The sequence below is a fragment of the Porites lutea genome, chromosome 3, assembly GCF_958299795.1.
Source record: "Porites lutea chromosome 3, jaPorLute2.1, whole genome shotgun sequence".
Lineage (NCBI taxonomy): Eukaryota > Metazoa > Cnidaria > Anthozoa > Scleractinia > Poritidae > Porites > Porites lutea.
In genome coordinates, this window is record NC_133203.1 from 26825148 (window position 1) to 26851191 (window position 26044).

General features: G+C 40.6%; 1 protein-coding gene and 1 pseudogene across 1 annotated transcript in view; both read left to right on the top strand.

Annotated features, from left to right (window-relative positions):
- LOC140930802 (2-amino-3-carboxymuconate-6-semialdehyde decarboxylase-like) overlaps window positions 1-15903 on the top strand; it is a 116730-nt gene extending 100827 nt beyond the window's left edge. Inside the window, exon 14 of the transcript XR_012164887.1 lies at window positions 15850-15903. The gene's annotated coding sequence lies outside the window, so the exon portion shown is untranslated. The remainder of the gene's footprint in view (window positions 1-15849) is intronic.
- LOC140932062 (uncharacterized) lies at window positions 2105-26044 on the top strand (annotated as a pseudogene).

Consider the following 26044-nt stretch of genomic DNA (forward strand, 5'->3'; position numbering starts at 1 on the left):
TGAGCCCGCCAAAACACCCCTCCCCGCCTCTCAAGGTATAAGATACGGGAATTTAAAAATAGCCCACTAACATTAGACACGTTGAGGCTTGTTTAGTTGGAGTTTAATGGAGCTGCTACTTTTTCTGATATAACAACATAACATAGCCAACTTGGACTGAAGGCAAAGTATTATTTTTGGCGCACTATAGAGGAAAGGCATCGACTACCGTTAGAAACGCAAAGTCGTGATAGCATGCATAAAACTTTGTTGCTTTTGTAACAATTTATGTTCTGTAATATATTTTTGGAATGTTCATCTTTTGACCCTGTTTCAGTACTCTGAAGCTGGCTTATAAACAGAGAATGAGAAGATGCAAAAAATTGCCATAAAAGGAAAAACAAACAAACAATATACAGGAAAAGAGGTTTTACTTAAAATATTTGCTATAAAATGAATGAGCACGTAGCACGGATTTCAAAAAACGCTGCGTTCTCGTGCTATTCTCACCGCCATGGTTCAGTATTTCGCTGTTTTCCTGATTCTCTCTTTTTTTGGCGGCTCACTGGTAACAACCACCTCACCTCAGCAACGAAACGATTCAAAGTTAAAAGACTTATGCCAGGTAAGAAATGCATAGAGATATAAACAAGGAGAATTGCGCCGTAGATTAGGTACACCCAGAAACTGTTTTACTAGTCTCACGTCGTTATTATCATTTACTAAATAGTACCCGTTACTAGTGTATGGCAGTTTATTTAAAAGTCCTCGCTTCAGCATGATCTTTCCTCGAAAACCTGATGCCTGTCCATTGTTAACTGTTAATTTTCTCTGTTTCTATCCAAGTCCATTCGAGGCGAGATAACGCTTTAACTTTAACAGTAGCTAAAAACGTAGGCTCATGGTTTGATGAGAAGCTCACTATGTCAACTCATATTAACAAGTTATGTGGTGTTGCCTTTTACCATTAGGCAAGTATTTGCCTCGAGAATCAACGGAAATGTTTGTCCATGCATTTATTACATCTCGTGTTGATTATGGTAACAGTCTTTTGTATGGGCTGCCCAACTACCAGCTTAACAAAGTGCAGAGAGTTTTGAATGCCTCAGCCAGGCTAGTTTGTAATGCCCCTAAGTTTTGCCACATCTCACCCCTTCTTCGTGGTCTGCATTGGCTTCCTGTTAAAGCCCGGATACAATTTAAGATACTGCTTATTACGTTCAAAGCAATTCACGGCCTTGCTCCTAAATATCTACGCGATTTACTAACACTTAAATCGTCCTTATATAACCTTAGATCTTCAGGTAGTATTTTACTTTTTATGCAAGCTGTTCAATCGAAGACGTTAGGTGATAGAGCTTCTATGGTAGCAGCGCCAAGGCTCTGGAACTCTCTTCCAAAAGAACTTCGTACGATTACTAATGTGAACAGTTTTAAGGCGCATATTAAGACTTATCTTTTTAGAACTTTATATTGGTGAGCAATTTTATATTCAGTTCTTACTTACATGCATATATATTCTTTTTATTTTTTATTTTTAAATGCATTATCTTTTATTAAATTCTTGTAAAGTAATGCAGTTGTAATGCGCATCTGATCATTCTCATGTTAAGCTGTGCACAATAAGTTCATAAATTATTATCATTATTATTATTATTATTATTATTATTATTATTATTATTATTATAAATAGAATTATGATGTCCAAGGTCCATTCCGTGCCTCGAAAACAAGGGAGAGGGCTGGCGTGTACAGACTTTGTTCATTTTGATGTGGAATCATTGTTTTCGAGGGAGCTACGGGCGTGTATGAACGTACTAGTTATTGCTGCAATTCCAGATGAGAAGGAAAGAGAAATAATTATGCGAATTCTTCTTCGTTGTTGTTCTTAATCTAAGTAATGGTGACATTCATAATTTCTTGGAGACAAGGTCTGAAAACTGGTGTGGATTTTAGACTCTGAAAACGAGTGTAAAAAATAACGTGTTTTGGTCTGAAATAGAGTCAGGATTTGGGGAACAGGGCGGCACATTCCCACCGAAAATTCCCAGGAGTACATCCCCCCCCCTCCCCGAGTCATTTACAATCGTCTCTGCTAATTACAAGTCATCTTTACTTTCAGCGATCTCTGTTGGGTTTCCCTGGTATTCCAGGATCAAATGGGATACCGGGAGTGCCGGGCGTCCCGGGCCCACACGGACCCCAGGGAAGGGAAGGTGTAAAAGGACAAATTGGTGATAAAGGATCACAAGGAATGCCGGGTCCAAGAGGAGACAGAGGGCGCGAAGGACCCCCTGGGAAGAGTGGACCCCGAGGAATTCAGGGAATGAAAGGTCAACAGGGACTTCTGGGAATGAAAGGAGAGCGCGGAGCAGTGGGAATAAAAGGAGAGCGAGGCATTGTGGGAATGAAAGGAGAGCAAGGAGCTGTGGGAATGAAAGGACAGCGAGGCATTGTGGGAAATTCAGGAAGAAAAGGAGACAAGGAGAGAAAGGAGAAAGCGCCAAAGCAAGTCAATCAAGTGTAGTACCACAAACCAACTGGAAACAATGTGTGTGGAAATCAGGCATCAGTACTGATAACGGAAAGATTAAGGTAATTAGAATAAGAATCATAACAAACTCTAAAGGAAAGTAATTCCGCTCTACATCAAAATATTTCAAAGAAGAACGTCTCCCTTCTCACTCACCATTTGCCAACACATTACAAAAATAAAATAACTAAGTTACATTTCTCTCTACTTTGGTTCTTTTTGAACGAAAAAAGGAAAGTCATCTTGGGTGATAAAATGATTCCTGGCCATAAGGGTAACGAAATTGAAGCATTTACAGAGTTTTTACAAATTAGAAAGTAATCTTGACTGGAGTTGTTAGTATCAATCATTACACACGGTTGCTCACCTTACTACAATATGTTTGATTTGTTTGATTTTACTCCAGAACTGTGCATTTAACAAACTGCAGTCTAATTCAGCGCTCAGAGTCTCATTCCAGGGAAACATGAGGGTCGAAGGTACTAGTTCTAAGTGTAATCGCTGGTATTTCAAGTTCAATGGAAATGAATGCAGTGGACCAATGACGATTGACGCTGTTATTTACAACTACTGGCCATCTGGGAACCCTAATCTGCTGCATCATCGGTCACTTGAGGGATACTGTGAAAACATCCCACAAGGCGCTGTTAGAGTGGAATTGTGGGTAGGAAAGTGTAGTGGCTACACCCTGGGTGATGCTCACACTGGGTGGAATTCAGTATCTCGGATAATGATTGAAGAAGTATCTAGGTCCCAGTCCTAACAAGGGGAGTCCTTAACTTTGGCGCCGTTTTAATTTCCTTAGAATAGCATTCTACAAATATAGACTGTAAAGCGCAAGGAAGTTTTTTTTTTTTTTTTAAGCCCTTTTGAGAACTACCTCCGTCTTATATCAGATTGTCAATAGTAAACTCTAATAACAGTATCATGATTTTGTATTGTTATGTCATGTTAGTCCTGTGCAGCAGCTCTTTGTTTTGTCACGCAGTGCTTCTCTAGCTTGATTGTGGGGAGGCACCTTTCGTGACCACACAATAACCGGCTGAGCCCGTAGGGGATTGGTCTCCGATGCAGCCTGTCTTGTCACGTATCGCTACTTCTCGTTGCTTGACGAGACAAAATGGCTATGATTAAGAGCGATTGATTGGCGATACTTTTTGTAGATGAAATGTTATGGATGCAAAATATATCACTAAAGCTTCAGGGGAACTCATTCTTTCTCGGGTTACCATGGATACCATCAGATTGTCGGTCGTTTCCTAAGTCTATAATATGTAGTCAAAGTAGAGGTCGTGAAATAATCTTTCATCTCAACGACAAAAAAATCTGCGGAAAAGGTAACCATCGCATTTAAAATATTTTCGTCTGGAAAATCTTTAATCCAATCCGAAAGTGAAAACGATTTAATTAAAACGTGCTTAATTAAATCAAACGGCACGATTCCTTTTGTAGCCAAACCGCTTCGAGGCAAGATCATTATTAAAAGCGGATTAGATTTCGAGGATTAAAATCGCACCTTGTAAAATTTATATCAATTAGCTAGGAAGATGAATACGATGATAGAATAACTTGATAATCTCTGGCATACGTGGCAAACGTTCGAAAGGCAGCGAGGGAAGGGAATGTAAGAGCGAGACCGCGCGCGACGGGGAAGCGAGAAGAGGAACGCGTTCTCCTTCCTCATTCCTCGCGCGCCCTTCACGTTTCTCACGCACCGAGAATCTCCTTTTCCTCCCTTTTCAAAAGCCTGTCACGCAGGTTAGATTACCTCTCAAACAGTAGAAAAATGGAATGTTTTTATTCGTAACATTGAGATTCTTGTCAAACCTTCGCATTACCTTAATAGCATCTTTGTTTTATTTCTTGCTTGTCAGTTTAGTTTGTTTCAATGTGTCAGGCATTAATTAATTAAAGCTTTCTATTCATTGTTTCAATAAAAGACAGTATCTTACAGTATGTACAAATCTTGTCCATTATTTTTGTTAACAAACAAGATTGAACTCCTTATGTCCGCTCCTTAACAGAAAAATTCCCGTACAGTCTCACAATATCGATCTATCCAATGCAGCTATTTGTAGCCTTGCCTGTTCGAGTGCATTTATAAAGAAAGAAGTAACTTGAAGTTCCCAGAGTTTCTTAACTTAGAAATCTTTGGATACCTAAATCATCAGCGCCGTATGGGTATACCCAGTAGGGGATACCGTATGGGTATACCCGATAGGGGAAAACGTATGTATATTCCCGGTTCGATCCCGGTAAAGGATGCCCATACAGCAAGTTATATCAAGTTAAGTTATGCCGGACCGTCGCAGCACGAACTTCCGTCAAGAGTACAATTCTTTTTAATTAGGAAGGCTTTTATTGCTTTGAACGTTTTTATTCCAAAGTTTAACTACTTTATCCTTTCTGTGTTTTTTATGGTTTCCTTGAAAATACTGACACTTTTGTCTTAACCTGATAGCAACTGATCGTCTTTGGAGAGTTATCTTTTCTAGCATCCTAACCGAAAAAAACGTTTCCTCGATGTTTCAGCCAAAGGTGAACTAATAAAAGATTAAAATAGCCAAAAACAAAAACAACAACAACAACAACAACAACAACAACAACAAAACAGGGACCTATAATAAAAATTACAAACGTAAAACAAGTGTCGACCCTGCACCGACCCATAGGAACTCCTCTGATTTTTATTTGGGTTGGAGGATACCCAAGACGTTGGCGAACAGGACGTTATCGAAACGATTAATTCATGACGCCAGGGTACCGAGGAGATGTGTTTGTCGTTAGAACATCAAAACCCGTCGAAAACCTCTGAAAAAATGGGTTCTTTTGATCGCGTTATAGTTTCGTTACACATTCTATAGACCGCAAACCAAGAGACTGAGGGCTTGCAAGATCGGCTTACAGCACGTCACCCGAAGGGTGACCGAAGGCAGCCGCCAGAAGGGCGACCGAAGCACGAAGTGCCGAGTAAAAGAAACGACAAGGGAGGAAACTTGTACCACGTGACTTCGTTCGCTGTGAACCGCATCACTCGGTGACGGAAGTGAATGAGACCAGAAACGCAAAAGCAACAGACCGCTGCTAATTTAAGAATCAAAACATCAGCTGCGGAGAGAGTTTTAAAGATCTCAGAGATCTATGAGAAGGCAACAGAGATTTAATTGAATTGAAGATCTTTCAAGACTGGACATTTGTTGTACGTTTCAACAGTCTTCGATGTCTTAAGCAGGTTTGCTTGTGCGAAGGCTTCCCAGTAGTCGCAAAACGCACAGCCAAAGACGCAAGAGGTATTATAGTTGGACCACCGAAGAATGACACCGTCGTGATGATATTACAGTTGCCTTGTGCGTCCGCTCTACTCAGTGTCACGTTTTGTTGCAAGAGTACACACGACCCGTAAATCACTATCCGTAACAATTTAACATTCTCCAAACAAAACTAACGAGCTGGGCCCAGCGTGATACAGCATTGCAGAAAAACATTACATTCCCGGACTAAAGAAAATGGCTTAGTTATTCAGATCCAGAAGGCACTTTGGAGAAAATTGGAACTCCTGTTCGGCCGTAAAAAAAAGCTTTACGCTTCAAAAGAGGTCAAAGAAAGATTGCATCAGAGGGCAAATCCTGCCGACAAGAAATAATAACCATAGTAAATCGATATGTGTCATGACCTCTTAGTGTGAAACATGCGGCTAAAATTCCCGCTAAAATCACATTTGCTGTAGAACCTTCCAGAGCATAATCTACCCAGCCGAGGAAAAAAAACTTTATTGGAACGAGCAGCATTTTAACATGGGTCAAAAGTCGTGTAGGCTTCCCTTTTATTGCTCCGCTTTTGAGCACATTTACTTTACTACGTCATTTCCGTCACCATCTGTTGCGGTGCACAGCGAAAGAAAGCGCTATCTCGAAGCCGTAAATTTCGGTCGCCGAAAATGAATTTCAACGCTTTTTTATGCCGTTTTCCTACAGCATTTGGCAAATGCATAAGAATTCTAGATCAGGTTAGTAAAATCAGGCGACTTCATTCAATTCCATGTGAGTTTCATGGATTCGAAAATCGGCCCCAATTTGTTTCCTCCCTTTCCGTATTTTATACTGTAAGCCGATCTTGCGAGCCCTCAGTCTCTTGGTATGCGGTCTATAGAATGTGTAACGAAACTGTAACGCTATCAAAATAACCCATTTTTTCAGAGGTTTTCGACGGGTTTTTATGTTCTAACGACAAACATATCTCCTCTGGACCCTGTGACTTTTCATGAGCCGAACCTGATACATTGAATAAAGTACATGAAAAGTTCGGCGTCATGAATCAATTAGGAACGCCTGGTTCAATTGGACACAGCTCAGCCGTTCCAGTTTCGCCTAGCCTGGCTGGGAATTTCGCCTTTGGAGCGACTTTCGAAAAGCTTGGAATTAGACGCCGAACTTTTCATGTATCGAACCTAATGCCTAAATTATTTTACGTATTTTGTAAGCAGTTTGACCGAAATGAGCATTTTTAGCCTTTTGAATTTAGTTTAGCCGAAATTAAGATCGGCGTGTTTGAATCAATTCAGCTGGTCTAAATAATTGGGTCGGCCTTAATTCGAATTAGTTTCGGCTTATGAAAAGTTCGGCGTCTGAACCGGGCCTAAGACGGCCCCTTTTGTCGAATCCAACCGTGTCTGTGCGAATTAACTGTGTTGTAGCAGTGTTTAATTTATTTTGTTAGATGTATTATGTATCTCACAATACCTTCTAAACTACAAACAGAACTCGGGGGGGGGGGGGGTACTTCCTTATAAGAGCCTAATGGGGATGTGACGCTAGATGGGGTCGCATTTTCACAACTGGATTGACTACAGTGAGGTTGCACATGTTTTCAACATATTTACTAGAATGGGTTCGCACATTTTTGGATTTTTTGGGGTAAGACGTCTTCATATTAGCGGCTAACAAACGTACCGGGAAAGTGTTCGTCATTCGGTTTAAAAAAAAAATGGGTCGATTCATAAAAATAGAAAGTGGCTAAGTTGGGATCGCAAAAATTACATATTTGCCCAAAAGTGACTAAGATGGGGTCTATAATTGGTCACAAAATAGACTATAATGGGGTAGGGGCTCTGAGAGGCCAGGGCCACATACCTAGCAAAAATTTACCCAAGTACCCCTCCCCGGAAACAGAACCTTAAATATATCATTCGTTATAATATTGAATGTTGCAGAAAGTACATTGGTCAAATTTATACAGATGGTCTTGTCCATGATGAAAAAGCTCTTAAATTACTAGTTGACACTATTGGTCAGGTAAAGAGTTCAGTGACTTCTAAGTAACGACCTCAGCACAGAATTGGCCTAAAACAGTAAATAACCCGATGACCATGACGTAGCCCCTTTAATAAATAGACAAAATGTGCCATATCAATGTGATGTAAAATGTCTTAACCCTTTTAATAAGTCATAAGAGTGACCAATATGAACTTTCTCCTCACAATATCAGCACTATCAAGGGAAATGGTTATGACAGTTGATAAAATTATCACCAAAAACAGTGTGGAGAATTTGTATGTAGATATTGGGACTTAAAGGTTAATTATCATGGTAACAAAGACGCAACTTCTTATTTAAAACAGTTATGGCTTCTTTGCTGGTACATGTATAACTGCGACAGTTCGCGTTTCGTTTTTACCGTTATTTAATGGCACTATAACTGATCGATGTATCCAATCCATTTACCAAGAGTCTTTTAAGTGTACAGAAACTGGCTAAGCAGCAGTAGCAATTTTGTTTCGAGTCATCAAATCTTTCGTTGTGAAAACGTCGTGAAACAAACCATGTGCGTAATTATTTGTAACGCTTTGGTCGGAGAGTTTCTCGCCGTATGGTAAGATTTTCAGAGCTCCTACAACTTTTCAATTTCCACCCCGACAGTGATTTTGTTTTTCTTTTGCGTAGGTTCAGTTTACTGACAAGGTGAAGTTTTAGTAAGCCATGAGGAGATTGTGACTTGTTGTGTTGATCAAGAACGAGCTGACGTGTGCAAGAGTCCCCGTTAAAGTTGTGTGTTTGAACAATTTTCGTTTGTGTACGAAGCGCACTTGTCCTCTGGACAGACATAATACTGAAAAAAAAAAAAAAATAAATAAATAAACCTTCAAGTTCCCAATTTTCTCATCGCACTAAGCGTAGGATCATTATCCAGGATGTGTATTTTTTTTTTTCTTTTTCAGAAGAATGTTATTTTAGGCAGTGACTACCCGTTTCCTCTCGGAGAACATCATCCAGGAAATCTCATCGAGGATGTGTACAAAGACGACCTGGAACTTAGGGTAAGAGAACAATCACATTCAGTTTCTCGGTTCTTTTTTGCCATTGATAGGACGCTGCGGTCTTCGTTGCTTAAACTCCCTACTGTTGTGATCCAGAAATTTTGCTACCACGGTAACGTGACGTCACACTTCTCCTCTCTATAAACACTGGTATCGCTTGATTGCAGTGGAACCTCGATTACGTTCGCTAAAACGAGGTTTGGTTATATCGAGGTTCTTTTGCATACGTTATACTGTAACTGAGGCAGAAAATGTCGTTCGTTATACCGAGGACTTCGTTATATCGAAAGAGAAAGAGAAATAGGCCTCACCCCTCTCCCCAGGTTTTGACTTTTGTCCCAATTCGCTCATTCCCATCCCTTTGAATATAGCTTAATCCCCCCCCCCCCCCAGTAGTGGAGATACGAAATTGTTCTCCATTAATTCCGTCTACGATAGTTCTATATCAAGTCTGTGTCTAATAGGACTGAACTGAACTTGAAAACTCTGAAAGCTTCGGCTACGTTGGTCTCTCTGCACATATCAACAAACCTGTATGTTATATTTACTTTTCATCAATTGCTAACCCACTGATTCTGTAAGCCATCTTATACTGTACCAACTTAAATAGTGCGAAATGAACTTGAACTTGAACTTGACTGACATCCCAATCAATAGGTCTGTTATTTTGGAAAAGAAGTGGAGTAATTGTGTAATTGTTCGGGCGGCGGGGGGGGGGGGGGTGTTTTGTTCTTCATCAAATTCATCCAATGTCCCGTTCATCATTCGATTCACAGTCCCCTATTTTTCCGTAAGATCGTCGGGATCTAAGACTTTGCGTTACGGTTTGCCATCATGGATAGGTTATGCCCGACGCCCGCTCCCTCGGTTCAAGTATCCTGTCGATCTTACGAAGAAATAGGGGACTGTGAATAGTCTAACTTCAGATAAAAACCTTTTAATTCAACATCCATCTCTTGTTGTAGGATAAATTGTTAGGCGGAAATGCTCTCAGATTTCTTGGATTGAAAAGGTCGCAGTTTGACGAAGATCCTGCGGATAAAGCGGATACTGTGGAAAGCTAATAGTGCAGAGGACTGAATAATTAAATGTTTTTCTGTTAGTACTAGTTCAGTATAATGAAGTAGCTTTTAAAAGTGAACAGACTATTATGTCTATAAATGTATTTAGAAGGAGGTTGTTTATAATTTCCTTTGTTTTGCGGCATCTTGGTGCGTAGTTACTAAAACATGGAACGACCTAAACCCACCTAAAACCACCTAAAAGCATCTACAACCACCTCAAAAAATTCAACAACCATCTAAAACCACCTCAAAAACATCTACAACCACTCGCAAACAATCTAAAACCATCTAAAACCACAGGTAGCCCAAGCTCACTATGAGAGCCCTGAACAATATTAAACTACTTAGCGGATTAATTATTCATACAGCAAGAAAATTATAAGATGTTGTATGGAGAAATATTCTTTGCTCACTAAATAAGCAAAATGTACATTGAATAGCGCTTTGAAGCTTACCTTTAGCGTCTTCTTGTTTTTCTATGTATTCTGACTGCATTTCAGACCTCCAAGGCACTGTTTAAGGCCTTTTTTGGAGCGACAGTTTTTCACCCAGATGACAGTACAGAGAAGAGAAGAGAAGGTTGGCAAACCTCTCTTGACCGGCTCCGCTCTCGGCGGCGATAAATTCCGTGACATTTGCGACATGGAGACAATTCCGCCAGAAACAGATGTCCTGATAAATAACGCACATTTTCCATCATTCACATCGCCAAAATTCCCATTTCGAAGGTCCTAAATCGCCAACGAAGTGGGCAATACACGGCTGAGGTGAGGCGAGTCGAGAGCAGACCCGCAACGGACTCCAACCGTCATGTCGACTATTCAAACCGACGCGGGCTGGCAGGGTCAAATTGTTCAACCGTCAAAGGACAATTGGAGCATTTAGCCTACTGGGCACAGTAACTGATTTTTCACTTCTCACATTGCACTCCGGGGTCGCGGAAGTCAAGCATCGCGTGTGATAGTGACATGTAATATCAAAACATGTCGAGGTCTCGCTGTTTCATATTGCCCTTCAGTTTTCTAAAACAACTTCTGCTTGTATAGAGTCGATAGAATACTTTTTCCCATCCGCATTTATGGATCCGGTAGTAGAAGTGGTGCCCACTGATTTCCTCATATTTATATAACCCTGCGTAGGTTTCTCCCCCCGTTTGCCAACTCTTTTAAAACGAACACTTTTTCCTCCCCACAGGTCATGGACAATTCGCCCTATGGAAGTGCGTGACAAACCGGCCTCAGAAATATTTTCCTTTTCTATATCGCTTTTCCACTGCTCTATTATTTCATCAATAGAAGTGAAGCTGCCCTCGTGAATTTCAAAATTACGACAGACCCTAACAACAAAAATATTATGCAGTCAACTTTAAGAATTGAAGATAAATCAAGGCGAATCCAGGGTATTATTTTTTCTTACCAGAACTTTGCATCAAGAGAATAACCAAGGCCACATTTCTTTTTAGGCACAAAACAATCGTCCACCGAATTTTCATTTAAGCGCTTTAGCTTGGAAAGCATCATAAAGAATAATCGTATTCGTAACTCTTTGCAGCAAGTGAAGCCGTTGAAACCGTTTCACTCTTTTATTTGATTTGAACCAGACTAGCCGGCAAAACTGTCGGATCAAAACATTAACAACGCGACATGTTTTGATATTACATGTCACTATCACTCGCGATGCTTGACTTCCGCGACCCCGGAGTGCAATGTGAGAAGTGAAAAATCAGTTACTGTGCCCAGTAGGCTAAATGCTCCAATTGTCCTTTGACGGTTGAACAATTTGACCCTGCCAGCCCGCGTCGGTTTGAATTGTCGACATGACGGTTGGAGTCCGTTGCGGGTCTGCTCTCGACTCGCCTCACCTCAGCCGTGTATTGCCCACTTCGTTGGCGATTTAGGACCTTCGAAATGGGAATTTTGGCGATGTGAATGATGGAAAATGTGCGTTATTTATCAGGACATCTGTTTCTGGCGGAATTGTCTCCATGTCGCAAATGTCACGGAATTTATCGCCGCCGAGAGCGGAGCCGGTCAAGAGAGGTTTGCCAACCTTCTCTTCTCTTCTCTGTACTGTCATCTGGGTGAAAAACTGTCGCTCCAAAAAAGGCCTTAAACAGTGCCTTGGAGGTCTGAAATGCAGTCAGAATACATAGAAAAACAAGAAGACGCTAAAGGTAAGCTTCAAAGCGCTATTCAATGTACATTTTGCTTATTTAGTGAGCAAAGAATATTTCTCCATACAACATCTTATAATTTTCTTGCTGTATGAATAATTAATCCGCTAAGTAGTTTAATATTGTTCAGGGCTCTCATAGTGAGCTTGGGCTACCTGTGCTAAAACAAGGTATAAATGTCTGAAATAAGGCGAGACGACAACATGTCACGTACATGAAATACGAGAATCGAACAAAACATCTACTTCCACCATGTTATATCGTTTTCACCAGTCTCTTTTACTTTCCAATCTTAGCCTCCGACCCCGGCCCACACTTTTCTCTACTAGCCTCTTTTTTTTAGTCCTAGCCCCCACCCTCCCCATTTTTTAGGGTGAACTAAAATGTAGTCCCGCAGAATCCTTTAGTCTAGTGTGAACGTGTCTCACTTGTAGAGCCTGATTTTATACAGCTATTAACGAGGCCCTGCCAGGGGGGGGGGGGGGCTCCCATGTCGCTCGTCTGAATTTTAAAACGTCTCGTGTCGGTGTTTATTAATGCTTCACGTCGCTGTCGGAAATTGAACGAAAATTCTTTGTCTTTGTCGGAATTTTAGAAAAGGGGGATAGCGATGCCTTGTAAAGAAACCATTACAGTTATGCAATTTCTCAGTTAACCTTTCGCGTATAGAACACCTATACATCGCCATTCACAATTAAGGGTGTGTTCCTTTCGGTGAATCCAAAAACGGATTTTTGATCTGGTGAATCCTTTTTGAAAAAGGAAAAGGATTCACATTGGATTTGAAATCCGAAGAATCCGAATCCAGATTAACGGATTAGTGGTCTACGCTGTTCCATTCACAGTGGATTCGAAATTAGTCAGATGATCCAGCTGTATTTCCCGTAGAGTTTGCTAATTGCTGCCATTTGCCGTAAAACATCTGAAAACACTAGGAGATTGTTCATAGTGGTACAGTAAAATATCTATGTGCAGACCATTTGTCGCTAAAAGGGACAAATAGCTGCTATCTTTTTACAAACTCGCTTGTGGACGCGATAGGCACTCGATCGTGTTACATAAAAAAACGAGCTACGAAACAGGATCAAACCGACCCGACAACCTTTAGATAATTTTCAGCTTTAGCGCGCTTCTTTCTTGGTCTGTTCAGTATGTTCCATCGTCGTTATTCGAACTGCCGACCACAAAATTCTGTACGGTATAATCGCATAATTTGTCAAACAGTAGAAAAAAATGTCATTTCTTGAGAGGCTGAGGCTGTCATGCATATTGCACACGTTTGCGAAAGGTTACCAAGGTCACAAATCCAATTTCGGATTTCACGTTCCTTTCGACCGCGAAATCCGGCAAATCTCGGATCAGAAACCCGTTTTTGGATTCGCTTAAAGGAACACTGTCAACACACCCTAAGTGATCCACGTTAAACATTTTAAGGGTGTGTTCCTTTCGGCGAATCCAAAAACGGATTTTTGATCCTAGATTTGCCAGATTTCACGGTCGAAGGCCGGTTAACGGTGGTCTACTCTGTGAGAGCGGTTGGAAGGTCGCTGGTTAAGTTACCTGGTCCCTGGTCTCTCCACTGTTGTCACCGTCGGGCAGAGGTCGACAAGGATGTGAGAAGTTCAGGAACAAGCAAAGTATTCACCATTTTCACATAGACCATAATGCACCTTGTTTACCTCCCCAAAGCTTTGCATAACCATTGTTTTCGATTTCTCTTGGGACGACTGTAATACCCTGGAGAATTTGGAAACAATGGTTATGCAAAACGCTGAGGGGGGAAACAAGGTGCATTATAGTGTATATGAAAGCAGTGATTACAAGAGATGTAAAGCGTGCGTAAAGTTAAGCTATTTGACGGACAACCTAGTTCCAAGGTCTCCCAGGAGTTGTGCGGGGTTGCGTAAATGAATACGCGACCGGCCAACGCGACGCGCTCAGGAGGGTCCACTGAAACTCCCTGACGAGAGACAATCTCTGAAGCGCAAGGAAAATTAACAAAAATTACTTCTTCTTGGCATTCAGACTGGTGATAAATTAGCCAAACCACCGTTCTTTGTCGCATATTCTCGGCTTTGCCGTCACTGTCGCAATTTGGCCGAAGGTGGTTTGTCGCGATTTCATTTTAGGCTCTGTCGCTACTTTTTGGGCCATGTCGCTTGTCGGAATTTACCCTGGCAGGGCCTCATTAACCCGTTTACAGTTGCAAGAATTAGAAAACATTATGTAATGATATTTGATTATTCTTTTCAGCAAAATGAATCAAAACGCTCTTACCAGTCACGGCCCTTGGCGGGGAGGGAAGACCCGAATATGTGATCCAAATTTTTCGTTCCGGTTTAGCACGTAAAGTTCCAACTACTCTAGCCTGTGCCAGTCTCTCAGATAGTATAGTGGGGACGTATTTACAACGAGCAAAGCGAAAATAAGAAGCGCGCATATCCCATCACTCCCAAGAAGAGCTAAGAGTTGGGTTCCAAAACATAATAAAGGTATATAAAAATCCAGGTAAATTAATTTAAATACAATCATTCACTATTAAAATTTTTCAAACCATTTTTATTAATTTCGGCTCGTCTTAACTTGTTTTCTTCTGAATCCATTGCATTATAGATTTTTTTAATAACATTTTTAACAATGATTACACCTACTAGTCTCCGTCTGTGTCGTGACGCAAGGGAGTTTAGCCTTGCGTGATGACACAGGAAACGGGCGTGAAAGACACTAGGGTTCATCTAAAGGAGTCACCTGGAACTGTACAAACATGTTTGGCGGATGATAAACAGAAGCTAAAAAAATTAACTTGCTCTTAGGAATGTAATCCGCCACCTCAGAACAAAACAGCAGTGAAGCAGACTCCGAGAGAGAGAGAGAAACCCTACCTTGTGCCATTACGTAAACAAATGAAACGTGAACCAAAACGTCTCACTGGTACCCAGGAGCCAAATCAAGTCAGTCTTTCGACTACGAGTTTGTTATTTTATCTTATTATTTTTTGTGACTTGATAGTTCATTTTGTAAAGTTCTTTAAGTCTTTTAATGTACTTAGCATGATCTAGCATTTCATTTCGTGACTTAAGCCAATGGTTGATGATACAAGGCACCAGGGAGAGTAAGATGTTGGGGGGGGGGGGGAGTGGATGTTTTGTTCGATTCTCGTATTTCATGTACGTGACATGTTGTCGTCTCGCCTTATTTCAGACATTTATACCTTGTTTTAGATGGTTTTAGATTGTTTGCGAGTGGTTGTAGACGTTTTTGAGGTGGTTGTAGGTGGTTGTTGAATTTTTTGAGGTGGTTGTAGGTGGTTGTAGATGGTTTTAGGTGGTTTTAGGTCGTTCCATGTTTTAGTAACTACGAGGAAACAAGTATAAACAGTGTTAATTATTTAAACAATTCTTATTTATTCGTAACTATTTGTGTTCTTTATTTTAATGACTATGATATACATGTGAATACGTTGTTTAAAGCGGTTAAGAATGGCTTTACAGTAAAAATTAAAAATATTTATATTCAAGTGCAGAACGCGGTTAATGTTAAGCGCATTGTTATCCGATTAGCCCTGTTTCAGCTCAGTGAAGGCCCAGTGAAGGTCACTATTGATCCTCAAACGTGAGTCATAAAGCAGTTAACTACAGTGGAACCCCGTCAATGCGACCACTGTTGGGCTATAAAATCCTGACCGTAATAATGGGGTGGTCGCTTTTATGGGCGATTTTCAAAACAATAAAAAAATAAGTCAGCGATTTCTACGTTTGTATGGACAGAATATGGTCGTAGCAACGAGGTGGTCGTATAAACGGGTGGTCGTATGGCGGGGCTTTACTATGTTGCTATTAAATCATTAGGCAAGTTACCTTTGTACTTTAAAATAATTCATCAGTGTACATGCATTTGTGGTTGTGAGATTAGCGAGTGGAAAGCATATCAGACAATACGGAATGCGTTTAAGTTTTATAAAAAGGGAAACCAAAAGTCAGTCGTCTTTGGGTGTTCGCATTGCACGACTTAGTTGAGTAGAAAATAGTAATAAAATGTATAAAAAAGTTGTAATTCATTTTGATTTTTTGTTTTGCTGTTTTAAGGCTAGTTTACACGTAGCGATTGTAGGCCCGATTTCCAAATAAAATATATGGTGATACAACGGTTTATTTTAATCTAGGCGGTTTTTGGCCAGTTTTTATCTTTTCGTTTTTCTTTCGAAAAATCATAGTGTGAAAACCGGCTTAGAGCTCTCCAGTTACAAGAGCAAGTTCCTTCTTCCTTCCCCTGTTGTTGCTTAAGCTCTATTATGTTACTTGCTGCTTGAATCACAATTTTGTTATCTCTCAGTGAGGACTGGCTGCCTCTAACATAAATAACTCGCTACTGCTTTGCAGCAAGTATACGTTTCAAAAAGTAGGGTCACGTTCTCCGTTATGTAACGTCCGCTGCAGCTAAAATAAGAACGAAGATGGGGAGGCCACCCCCGAGGACTAACCCATTAATGCTAAACATATCATTTTCGACAGAAAAGCCGGGGTACCCTTTCGTAAACCGTCTATTGGCCTGAACCAATGCCGGCAAACACCGTAAACGCCGCATAAGTCTTCCTCTTCAGTTATGGGCCCATATTATGCCTGTTAACGGAAAAAAAAATCCGAATATAAGCCCCACCGGGTATAATAAGCTCCCCTCTTGCTTGAACTGAATTGAATTCGATTTATAGCCTTAATTAACGACCAGTAAATGCAAAAACATCTATTTTGATCAGCAATGCTACAGCTCATTTCGAAGCGCTTTTTCTATGCCATCTATAGGCCCCCTCGGATATTAAAGCCCCTCTGTTTGTACGCCTTTGTATAAGCAACAGTTTGTGGTAATAGTTATACTGAGGACGCTCTGTTAAGAATGAGCCAAATTTAACAGGACTGGGTATAACTCGATGTCGATGAACTTTGTGTCCGGCACCAACCATACAAACGGTCCTATAAAATTTCGCGCGACTTTGAGGACCTATATCTTCGTCACTTTTCAACAAATCACTTTCAACGCTTGGCAATTTTACTAATTTTAAGGCCTTTCTTTTCAGTGGTGCCAACTGCTTAACTTCTGTATATCAAAAGTTGACAAAAAGAAAAGAACGTGGAATAGTCTGTCCTGAATTGAAAGATGTACCCTGTTGGGAAGAACCTCCCCGCATAGGTTATTATAGAGAGCCCCGCCCCCCCCCCCCCCCTTCCCACCCTTTCTCCAAGGTATACCTTGTTTTTTTCTGAACTAACAACATAACATAGCCAACTTGGACTAAAGGCAAAGTATAATTTTTGGCGCACTAAAGAGGAAAGGCATCGGGTATCGTTAGAAACGCAAAGTCGTGATAGCATGCATAAAACTTTGTTCCTTTTTAACAATTTATGTTCCGTGATTTATTTTTGGAATGTTCATCTTTTGACCCTGTTTCAGTGTTCTGAAGCGGGCTTATAAACAGGGAATAAGAAGATGCAAAAAAATTTCCATAAAAGGAAAAACAAACAAGCAAAAACAAACAAACATATACAGGAAAAGAGGTTTTACTTAAAATGTTTGCTATAATTTGAATGAGCACGTAGCACTGATTTCAGAAAACGCTGTGTTCTCGTTCAAGTCTCACCGCCATGGTTCAGTATTTCGCTGTTTTCCTGATTCTCTCTTTTTTTGGCGGCTCACTGGTAACAACCACCTCACCTCAGCAACAAACTGACGCCTCAAAGTTAAAAGACTTATGCCAGGTAAGACATGCGTAAAGATATAAAAAAGGAGAACTGCGCCGTAGCTTCCGGAAACTGTTTTACTACTCTCACGTCGTTATGATCATTTACTAAACAGTACCCGTTAAAAGTGTATGGCAGTTTTTTAAAAGTTCTCTTTTCAGCATGATCTTTCCTCGAAAACCTAAAGCCTGTCCATTGTTAACTGTTAATTTTCTCTGATTCCATCCAAGTCCATTCGAGGCGAGATAACGCTTTAAATAGGATTATGATGTCCAAGGTCCATTCCGTGCCTCGGAAACAAGGGAGACGGTTGGCGGGTACAGACTTTGTTCATTTTGGTGTGGAATCATTGTTTGTGAGGGAGCTACGGGCGTGTATGAACGTATTTATCGTTTCAATTCCAAATGAGAAGGAAAGAGAAATAATTATGCGAATTCTTTTTCGTTGCTGTTCTTATCTAAATAATGGTGACATGCATAATTCCTTAGAGACAAGGTCTGAAAACTGGTATGGATTTTAGGGGCCAAGTCTGAAAACGGGTGTAAAAAATGACGTGTTTTGGCCTGAAATAGAGTCAGGATGTGGCACATCCCCATCTAGAATTCCCAGGAGTACATTCTCCCCCCCCCCCCCCGAGTCATTTAAGATCCCGTGTCATCTTCGTCTCTGCTAATTACATGTCATCTTTACTTTCAGCGATCTATGCTGGGTTTCCCTGGTATTCCAGGATCAAATGGTTTGCCGGGAGTGCCGGGCGTTCCGGGGCCACACGGACCCCAGGGAAGGGAAGGTGTAAAAGGACAAATTGGTGATAAAGGATCACAAGGAATGCCGGGTCCAAGAGGAGACAGAGGGCGCGAAGGGCCCCCTGGGAAGAGTGGACCCCGAGGAACAAAGGGAATGAAAGGTCAACAGGGACTTCTGGGAATGAAAGGACAGCGAGGCATTGTGGGAAATTCAGGAAGAAAAGCAGACAAAGGAGAGAAAGGAAAAAGCGCCAAAGCAAGTCAAGCCAGTGTAGTACCACAAACCAACTGGAAACAATGTGTCTGGGAATCAGAGAGCGGTACTGATAACGGAAAGATTAAGGTAATTAGAAAAAGAATCATAACAAACTCCAAAGGAAAGTAATTCCTCTCTAAATCAAAATATTTCAAAGAGGAACGTCTCCCTTCTCACTCACCGTTTGCTAACACATTACATAAATAACTTAGTTACATTTCTCTCTACTTTGGAAAAGGAAAACCATCGTGCGTGATGAAATGATTCCTGGTCATGTGGATAAGGACAACAAAAAATGAAGCTCTTACGGAGTTTTTTTCGAAATAAGGAAGTAATCTTGACTGGAGTTGTTCGTATCAATCATCACACGCGGTTGCTTGCCTTACTACAATATGTTTGATTTGTTTGATTTTATTCCAGGACTGTGCGTTTAACAAACTGCAGTCTAATTCAGCGCTCAGAGTCCAGGAGCCGATTACTTGGAGCCCTCATCTCCCATATAAGCCCTTGGAGTCAACCCTTTTCGGTGAAAAATTATTTATAGAAATAGCTTTCGCGGGATATTTTCACGCCTTTTTGGTAATATCCTATCAGAACAGAGGTATGATCATACGTCACACGTCGAGTCACAGACGCGCGATTTGAATTGCTGCCAACAATAGCGGTAGCCAGCGTGGAAGATTTATCTGATGATAGTTCTGATCAGGAGGGGGGGGGGGGAAGTAACTCTATTGTTTTCCACCTAAGTTTCTTGAACCACTCCGCTTGCCAGTATGACGTCACATAGTAACGGGCAAGAGTCTCGGGTCGCTTGTCCAAATTAGCAAGGGATACGACAGTTATTTGGACGTGCGAGGTCGGGGAAAACCTTAGAGGCTAGCAAATATTAATATCGCTATATATCGCTTATTTGATCGAATGTGTGTGAGCTTTGGTGTTGCTATAATCTGCTTGTGTAAACCGTTTTGATATTTTGTGTCCGTGATTGTATAATTTTTTTTTTTAATTTGTTTTGCTGGCCGTGTTGCGGGATCGCCATCTATTTCACGGAACCGGCAAAGTCATCAAAACTTAAATCTTTTTTTTTTTTTTCTCTCTAAAATAGGCGAGGTCTAGTCTCCAGAATGGGAAGTTCCATTCTCAGATCACACATGTTTATATTTCATCTATTCTTTCGCTAATGAAACGGGCCTAACTTCATATCATTCCCTTCGAGTGTGGGCTTCTGTTGATCTCCTAATTCTCCACCAAATTCAGTAAAGCTAGTTCGATCGATTATCTACATCGAGTCGGCCCGTTGAACCCGAAATAATGCGAAATAGCTTTGAAATACGCCCTTAAGCTAATTTTCCTCAAATCTATATTTGAATTCATGATAAATACAGCTCCACCAGCTTCAAACAGCGTCTATGGCAGAGAAAAATTGTTTTGATATGACAAAATTAATCTTTCAAATCATGCGTGTCACTGTTCGATACTGTGGTGCAGCGGTCAAGGAGTTGCCTGAACGTGCAGAGAAACCGGGTTCGACTCCCGGCGACGCTGTTTTCTGTTTCTTTGTACCATTTTTTTCTCTGTTTAGTCTCTCTTTTTTAACACTATTTTTCCTTTTGGCCTTTTTTTCTTTATTCTTAATGTGGACCCTACTGATCATGCACTTGGATCAATATATATTTTAAGCTTAAGTCCTGCTGGTCATGCACTTGGATACTTGGATCAATATATATTTTAATCTTAAGTCCCGAGTTTTATTTTGGAAAATTGATTTCAAAAGCTCTTGATCTCGATACTGGCCAACCTTACGACCAGAAAAAAAAAAAAAAAAAACATAAGCTTACAAGACATGTCCCTCCTCTGAAACAGCTGAATTTTTTTCCATGTTAGTTGACATCATGACAAACAACACACAGTACACCACAAACTGTACTAATTTATACCCAACACCCACCAGTGACCAACTGGCGAAAGTTAAACTTGCCTTTTGTACATCGTCTTAATCATCAATGTTATTACCCTAAAATTTCTACTGGGTTTGCCCCAAACGCTACAGCAAAGCGAACTTTGAGAGGAATGATATGGGGTTTCACTAGATCTGAAGAGCTGAAAATACGCACAATGTAAAGTATAATAAATCCTTTGATGAACCTCCTATTGCTGTGTCTAAACTCCTCAATCTCGCTGTGCACTGGCCCTCAAAAGTGTGACCGGTCGGTATGATTGCACGTAAAATTTGCTCGACGATAGAAAAGAATCTTTAAAATTCATTACACCACTGGACATTTCATTCCAAAAAGTACGTAATTCTAGTTTTCTATGAGAACAGAAACCTTAAAATCTCCAAATCCAAGAAATCGGAACAGTATTTCCGTGATATTTTTGTCCGTCTCTTCGATGAACACTTTGCTCGCCATTTTGAAAGTTAATGACGCGAGACGTGACGTCATACTGGCAGGCGGACTGTACCACAGATTTCCTTGGAGACACCTCCCCCCCCCCGCCCCCCTGGTTCTGATCTTCCATCGAGTTAAAAAAATCCGCGTAAAGCCTAGTAGCAAAAAGAAAAAGGTGATACACTCATGCGATGTCTTCAAGTTTGCTTGTAATCTTGACAGTAAGCTGCATATCATTCTTGGGTTGCACGTGACGTCACCAAAAATCCAACTAAGAAACTATCGATTCTTCTGAGTTTCCACTTTCACGAGGTATTACAGTACCTAAACATCTTTACATAAAAAAAATTTTTGGTTCGAAAGGGTTCTTCGTTTTGCGAGAGAGGACGCTTGAATTTCCAGGCTTTTGCGTGACGCGGCATTTAGCTGGCGACCGGGAAAGCTCTTACGTGGGTTAAAAACATTACCGATTTTGGGAGATTTTGCAATCTAAACATTCCTTGTCTCAGAATAAATATTACTGTAATCTTTATGAGTTCCTCAAGCGAAGAATTCACGCATTAGTAGGAAAACTCGAAAACAGATGTTTCTGTTGGTATCCGGAGGCCATATTGGTGTTCCTGAAAGGGACACCAACGTGGCGTTTCCATACAACGCTTTATACATTTAGGTAAACCGTTTTTCCCAATATCTCGCATTTGAAATATTTCACAGACCTGATTCTTGACGAGGGTTTTTGTATATTTATCGTTTTTCATTTCCCAGATTCCAGTCCTTCTGTATTGAATGGTTTGCATTTTTATTTTTCATTGCGTGACAGTGCAAGCCGAGAATAAGCTTTATCACGAAAAACCGAGTCCTGGCTCTCGACAGCGGGTAAATAAATATCGAAAAACAAGCTCTTTAGTTACCTTATTTCACTGGTTAACTCACTTCTACAATGTTTTGGAGCTTTTTGCTGATTCAACAAAGGACCACACTGCATCAAACCACAAAGTATGCTTTTACGACTTCGTTAAAGATCGAACACGGATTGCATCTTTCGCTTGCGGCGGCTGTAATTGTGCGAGATCTGAGGTCGCGAATTACGAACGGAGTTTTATAAGCCAAATTAATGTGGCTGTGGAAGAAAACGGTCTTTGATAACATATAATCTCAACGGCAAATATTTCAAGACGACATATCAAACAAAACAAACGAGATGTTCAAAAGGCATGATATCGAATTAAGAGCGGCTCCGCGTAAACGCGTAAATATCAACTAGACGTGGAAATCGTCAAAAAATGACCTGGCCTCAAACTCAGCCAGAATAAGACCCTATGGGCCCTAGTTACATAATCGTTGGTTTAAGTACGATCGAGTGAATAATATTTTTTTAACAAATTTTTTACCTCCCGAGGCCTAAAATGGGCAAAAATCATGCAAAATTAGAGTCATATTCAGTGGCTCGTTTATTTTAAAATAAAGTTGGTTACTAAAACATAATGACACTTCATATTTTCACTATATTCCCTCTATAATTTTGACTGATTAGTTCGCGATTTGGTCAACAAGAGATTTTTTAAGAAATTTTTAAAGTTGTCGACTCAAAATCGCTTAATCAACCGTCAAAATTTAGCACTTTTTCACCAGCTAAAAAAGCAGATTGGTACATGGCTTTGAACACCAAGGCTTCTTTAACCTGAAAAAGCATTCTTTTTTATTCCAATCAGCGAAACAAAATTTTTGGGTAAATGAAATCACGAGCGCCGACAAACCGAAGAAAATGTAAATGTTACACTAAAAACAGGCGAAAAAACGTGACCTCTGACCGAAGCACAACCAAATGCGAATTACGGTAGGCGCCAAACCTTTAATTATTCGGTAACTTCTCGACACAATATTGGTCCGAAATGTGCATTGGTTTTTTAAAATAAAACTGAGTTAAAGTATTTAATTTACTGTTGCGTACCTAACATACTCTGACGGTTTCATTCACACAATACAACAACTGTCAATACAGAATCTACTGAGCCTCGTATTTCTCGCTCTCTACTAAGAAACTTAGTTACATGCAAACAAGGAAAATAACAAGCAGTCATAACATTAAAAAAAGGAGCGAGCCGATGGGGCTAGCGACTTCAAAAGATTAAAATCCTTGACACCTGATGAAAGAAAGGTTCTCAGAGGTTTCACAGCGGAGTTTAGATGTCTCAGCATGTCACGTCCTCTTGCATTTTCTTTTTGCAGTTATTTAAGGTCTACAAGTATATGCTACGACCATGAAATCTTTTAGTATCATGAGAAATAGTGTGATTGCCAAACAATGTTTAATTTCTTTCTGAGTTTGATAATTCTGCACTCAAAGGTTTTTTTTTGTAGGTTTCTCGTCTTGTGGTAACGAAGTAATAACTTATAGCACCATCAAAATAAATAAAAATCCGGACAACATAAACCGATACCTTTCTTCACTTGGACGTTTTGCTTCTTTAAGGGAAATCCTCCAAAATAATGAGGGAAACAGCTTGTTTTTCGCTGCTCCAGGTTGCGGTAGATAAGTCACAGAAAACACAACAGTTGCTACTTACAAAGGCGCAAATTTGCCTCCGATTCCTTGATTCAACCTTTATTAAAAAAATTTATAGTCCTGCAACAGCATTGCCGGTTCCACGATCAACCGTTACAGACCTTACTGTGAGCGCTCCAATTCACTTTTAAAAAGTCTGGTTCTCCATCAAAGAGTTTCATTTTTAAATTCTTTGAAAGGCTCCTTTTAAATAATGACGATGGAATACAACATTACGAGCAAAATTTAAACATCTCAACAGTGCTAGATCAGCAAACATGACTTCGTGCGTTGCAACAAAATTAATATAGCAATCTTTTTAAGCCAGATTACTTATTACCTATATTAACTCGAAACCAGCTTCCCTTGATTGTAAGTGAAGGGACAGAGGCAGAAGCCACGGTCAAGGAACAAGGAGTAAACTTGTTGGCTAATTTCCTTCTTCCGTCGCCATTTTTTTTCTCCCTGCGGAAATATGCGGACGTCCTCGGAAACACATTAATTTCGCGGAAAAGCCTGTTCTAAAAATAATTCTTTACGGGAATGGGTTGACTCAAGAGGGTCTCAATGACGTGGTGGCTTTTACGGTTATCGGCTAAAATTTTGGCTATTTTACGGCTATCGGTTAATTTGTTTCAGTTACGGTTAACAAAAAAGTTAAAAATTAACTTCTTTTGTTTCAAAAAGTTAAATATTAATTTACCTGTATTCTTTGTATCTTTAAATCGAAAAAAAGTCTTCAGATCATCTCGGGATGAAACAAACTATTCTTTTTTTTAGTGAAAATTTTTAACATTTGATAGATCATACTTTTTATGAAGTATTTCACTTCTGATATTATTTTATGCATAAAAGTGTCAATAGTCAATTTAAAAATAATCTTTGTGAAAAAGCAAAAGCGGACACGCAAATGCCCAACTCAAGGCCGGGACGCGACATCCATTATAACAGAAATGGCCGTTTTCACACTAGAGACGGATTACTCGTGTGAGACGGGTTTTCCGTTTGATGATTCGCGTCAGATAGGTAATACTTCGTAATTTGAAAATGGAATAGTTTTAATTTTGAATGAACAATCCGCCTGACTTTATCCGACAATTTCGACGGACAGTTTCAAGACGGGATTATCCCGTTCCAGATAGCCTGTGTACAGCCGCCCCCTCCCCTCAGAAAAAAAAATCGGAGAAGGGGTGTCTGTGGGGAGGGCGCTACTGTACACAGACTAGTCTCAGACGGATAATCCATCTCTGGTGTCCAGTGTTTTAAATGATAGCGAAGGACTGTACGGAACGACTGTCTGCCGTTGCCTTGTCCGTAGACCCCATTATTTCGCGCGGCTAATGCGTTTCGGGTCACTTGGTCCTAGCGAGTTCGCCACCGAAATGCCTTGACCGAGATTGCTTGGAAAGACTCCGTTCAGGGACGGCAATGTCTACCGTAGCGTCAGAGAAAAAACAGGGAAATGTTGTTTATCGGCAACGTGTTTTACAAACAGTGACATCTCTGTGTGTTGTTTCACTAGTGTTTTGAGGGCATGACCTCCTGAAAATCGCAAATGTTAATCCCCAGCAAAAAGCCACACTTTCGTTATGGAAAAAAAATTATTAGTTTCCCAAGAGGAGTGGAGGAAATGGAGCCTAGGTCTTGGTCAACACCTAAAAGGCGCTTCGCCTAACGTACGTACGGAGTCACACTAGCCGGGAAATAAAAAACGCAACCATAAGTGAGTTTTGTACCTCCCTTTAAAGTGGCAAATCTAGGGAACAGTTTCTTTTACGGTTAACTCTTTTTGCTCTCTATTTACGACTAGCGGTTAAAATTGTTCAATTTTTACGGCTATCGACTAAGGTTTTGGCCGTTTTACAGCTACCGGCTAACCCCACTGAGACCCTCACTCAAGGGTACAGCACATATGGAGGCTCCAAGTAATGTTTGATTCGTTTGGTTTTATTCCAGGACTGTGCGTTTAACAAACTGCAGTCTAATTCAGCTCTCAGAGTCTCATTCCAGGGCAACATGAGGGTCGTTGGTGATTTAAAGTGCAACCGGTGGTATTTCAAGTTAAATGGAAATGAATGCAGTGGACCAATGACGATTGAGGCTGCTGTTTACAACAGCTGGCGTTCATCTGCGAACTCCAATCTGCTTCATCATCGGTCATTTGAGGGGTACTGTGAAAACATCCCACAAGGCGCGGTTAGAGTGGAATTATGGGTGGGACAGTGTAGAGGCAAAACCCTGGGCGATGCTCACACTGGGTATAATTCAGTGTCCCGGATAATTATTGAGGAGGTATCAAGGCCCCAGTCCTAA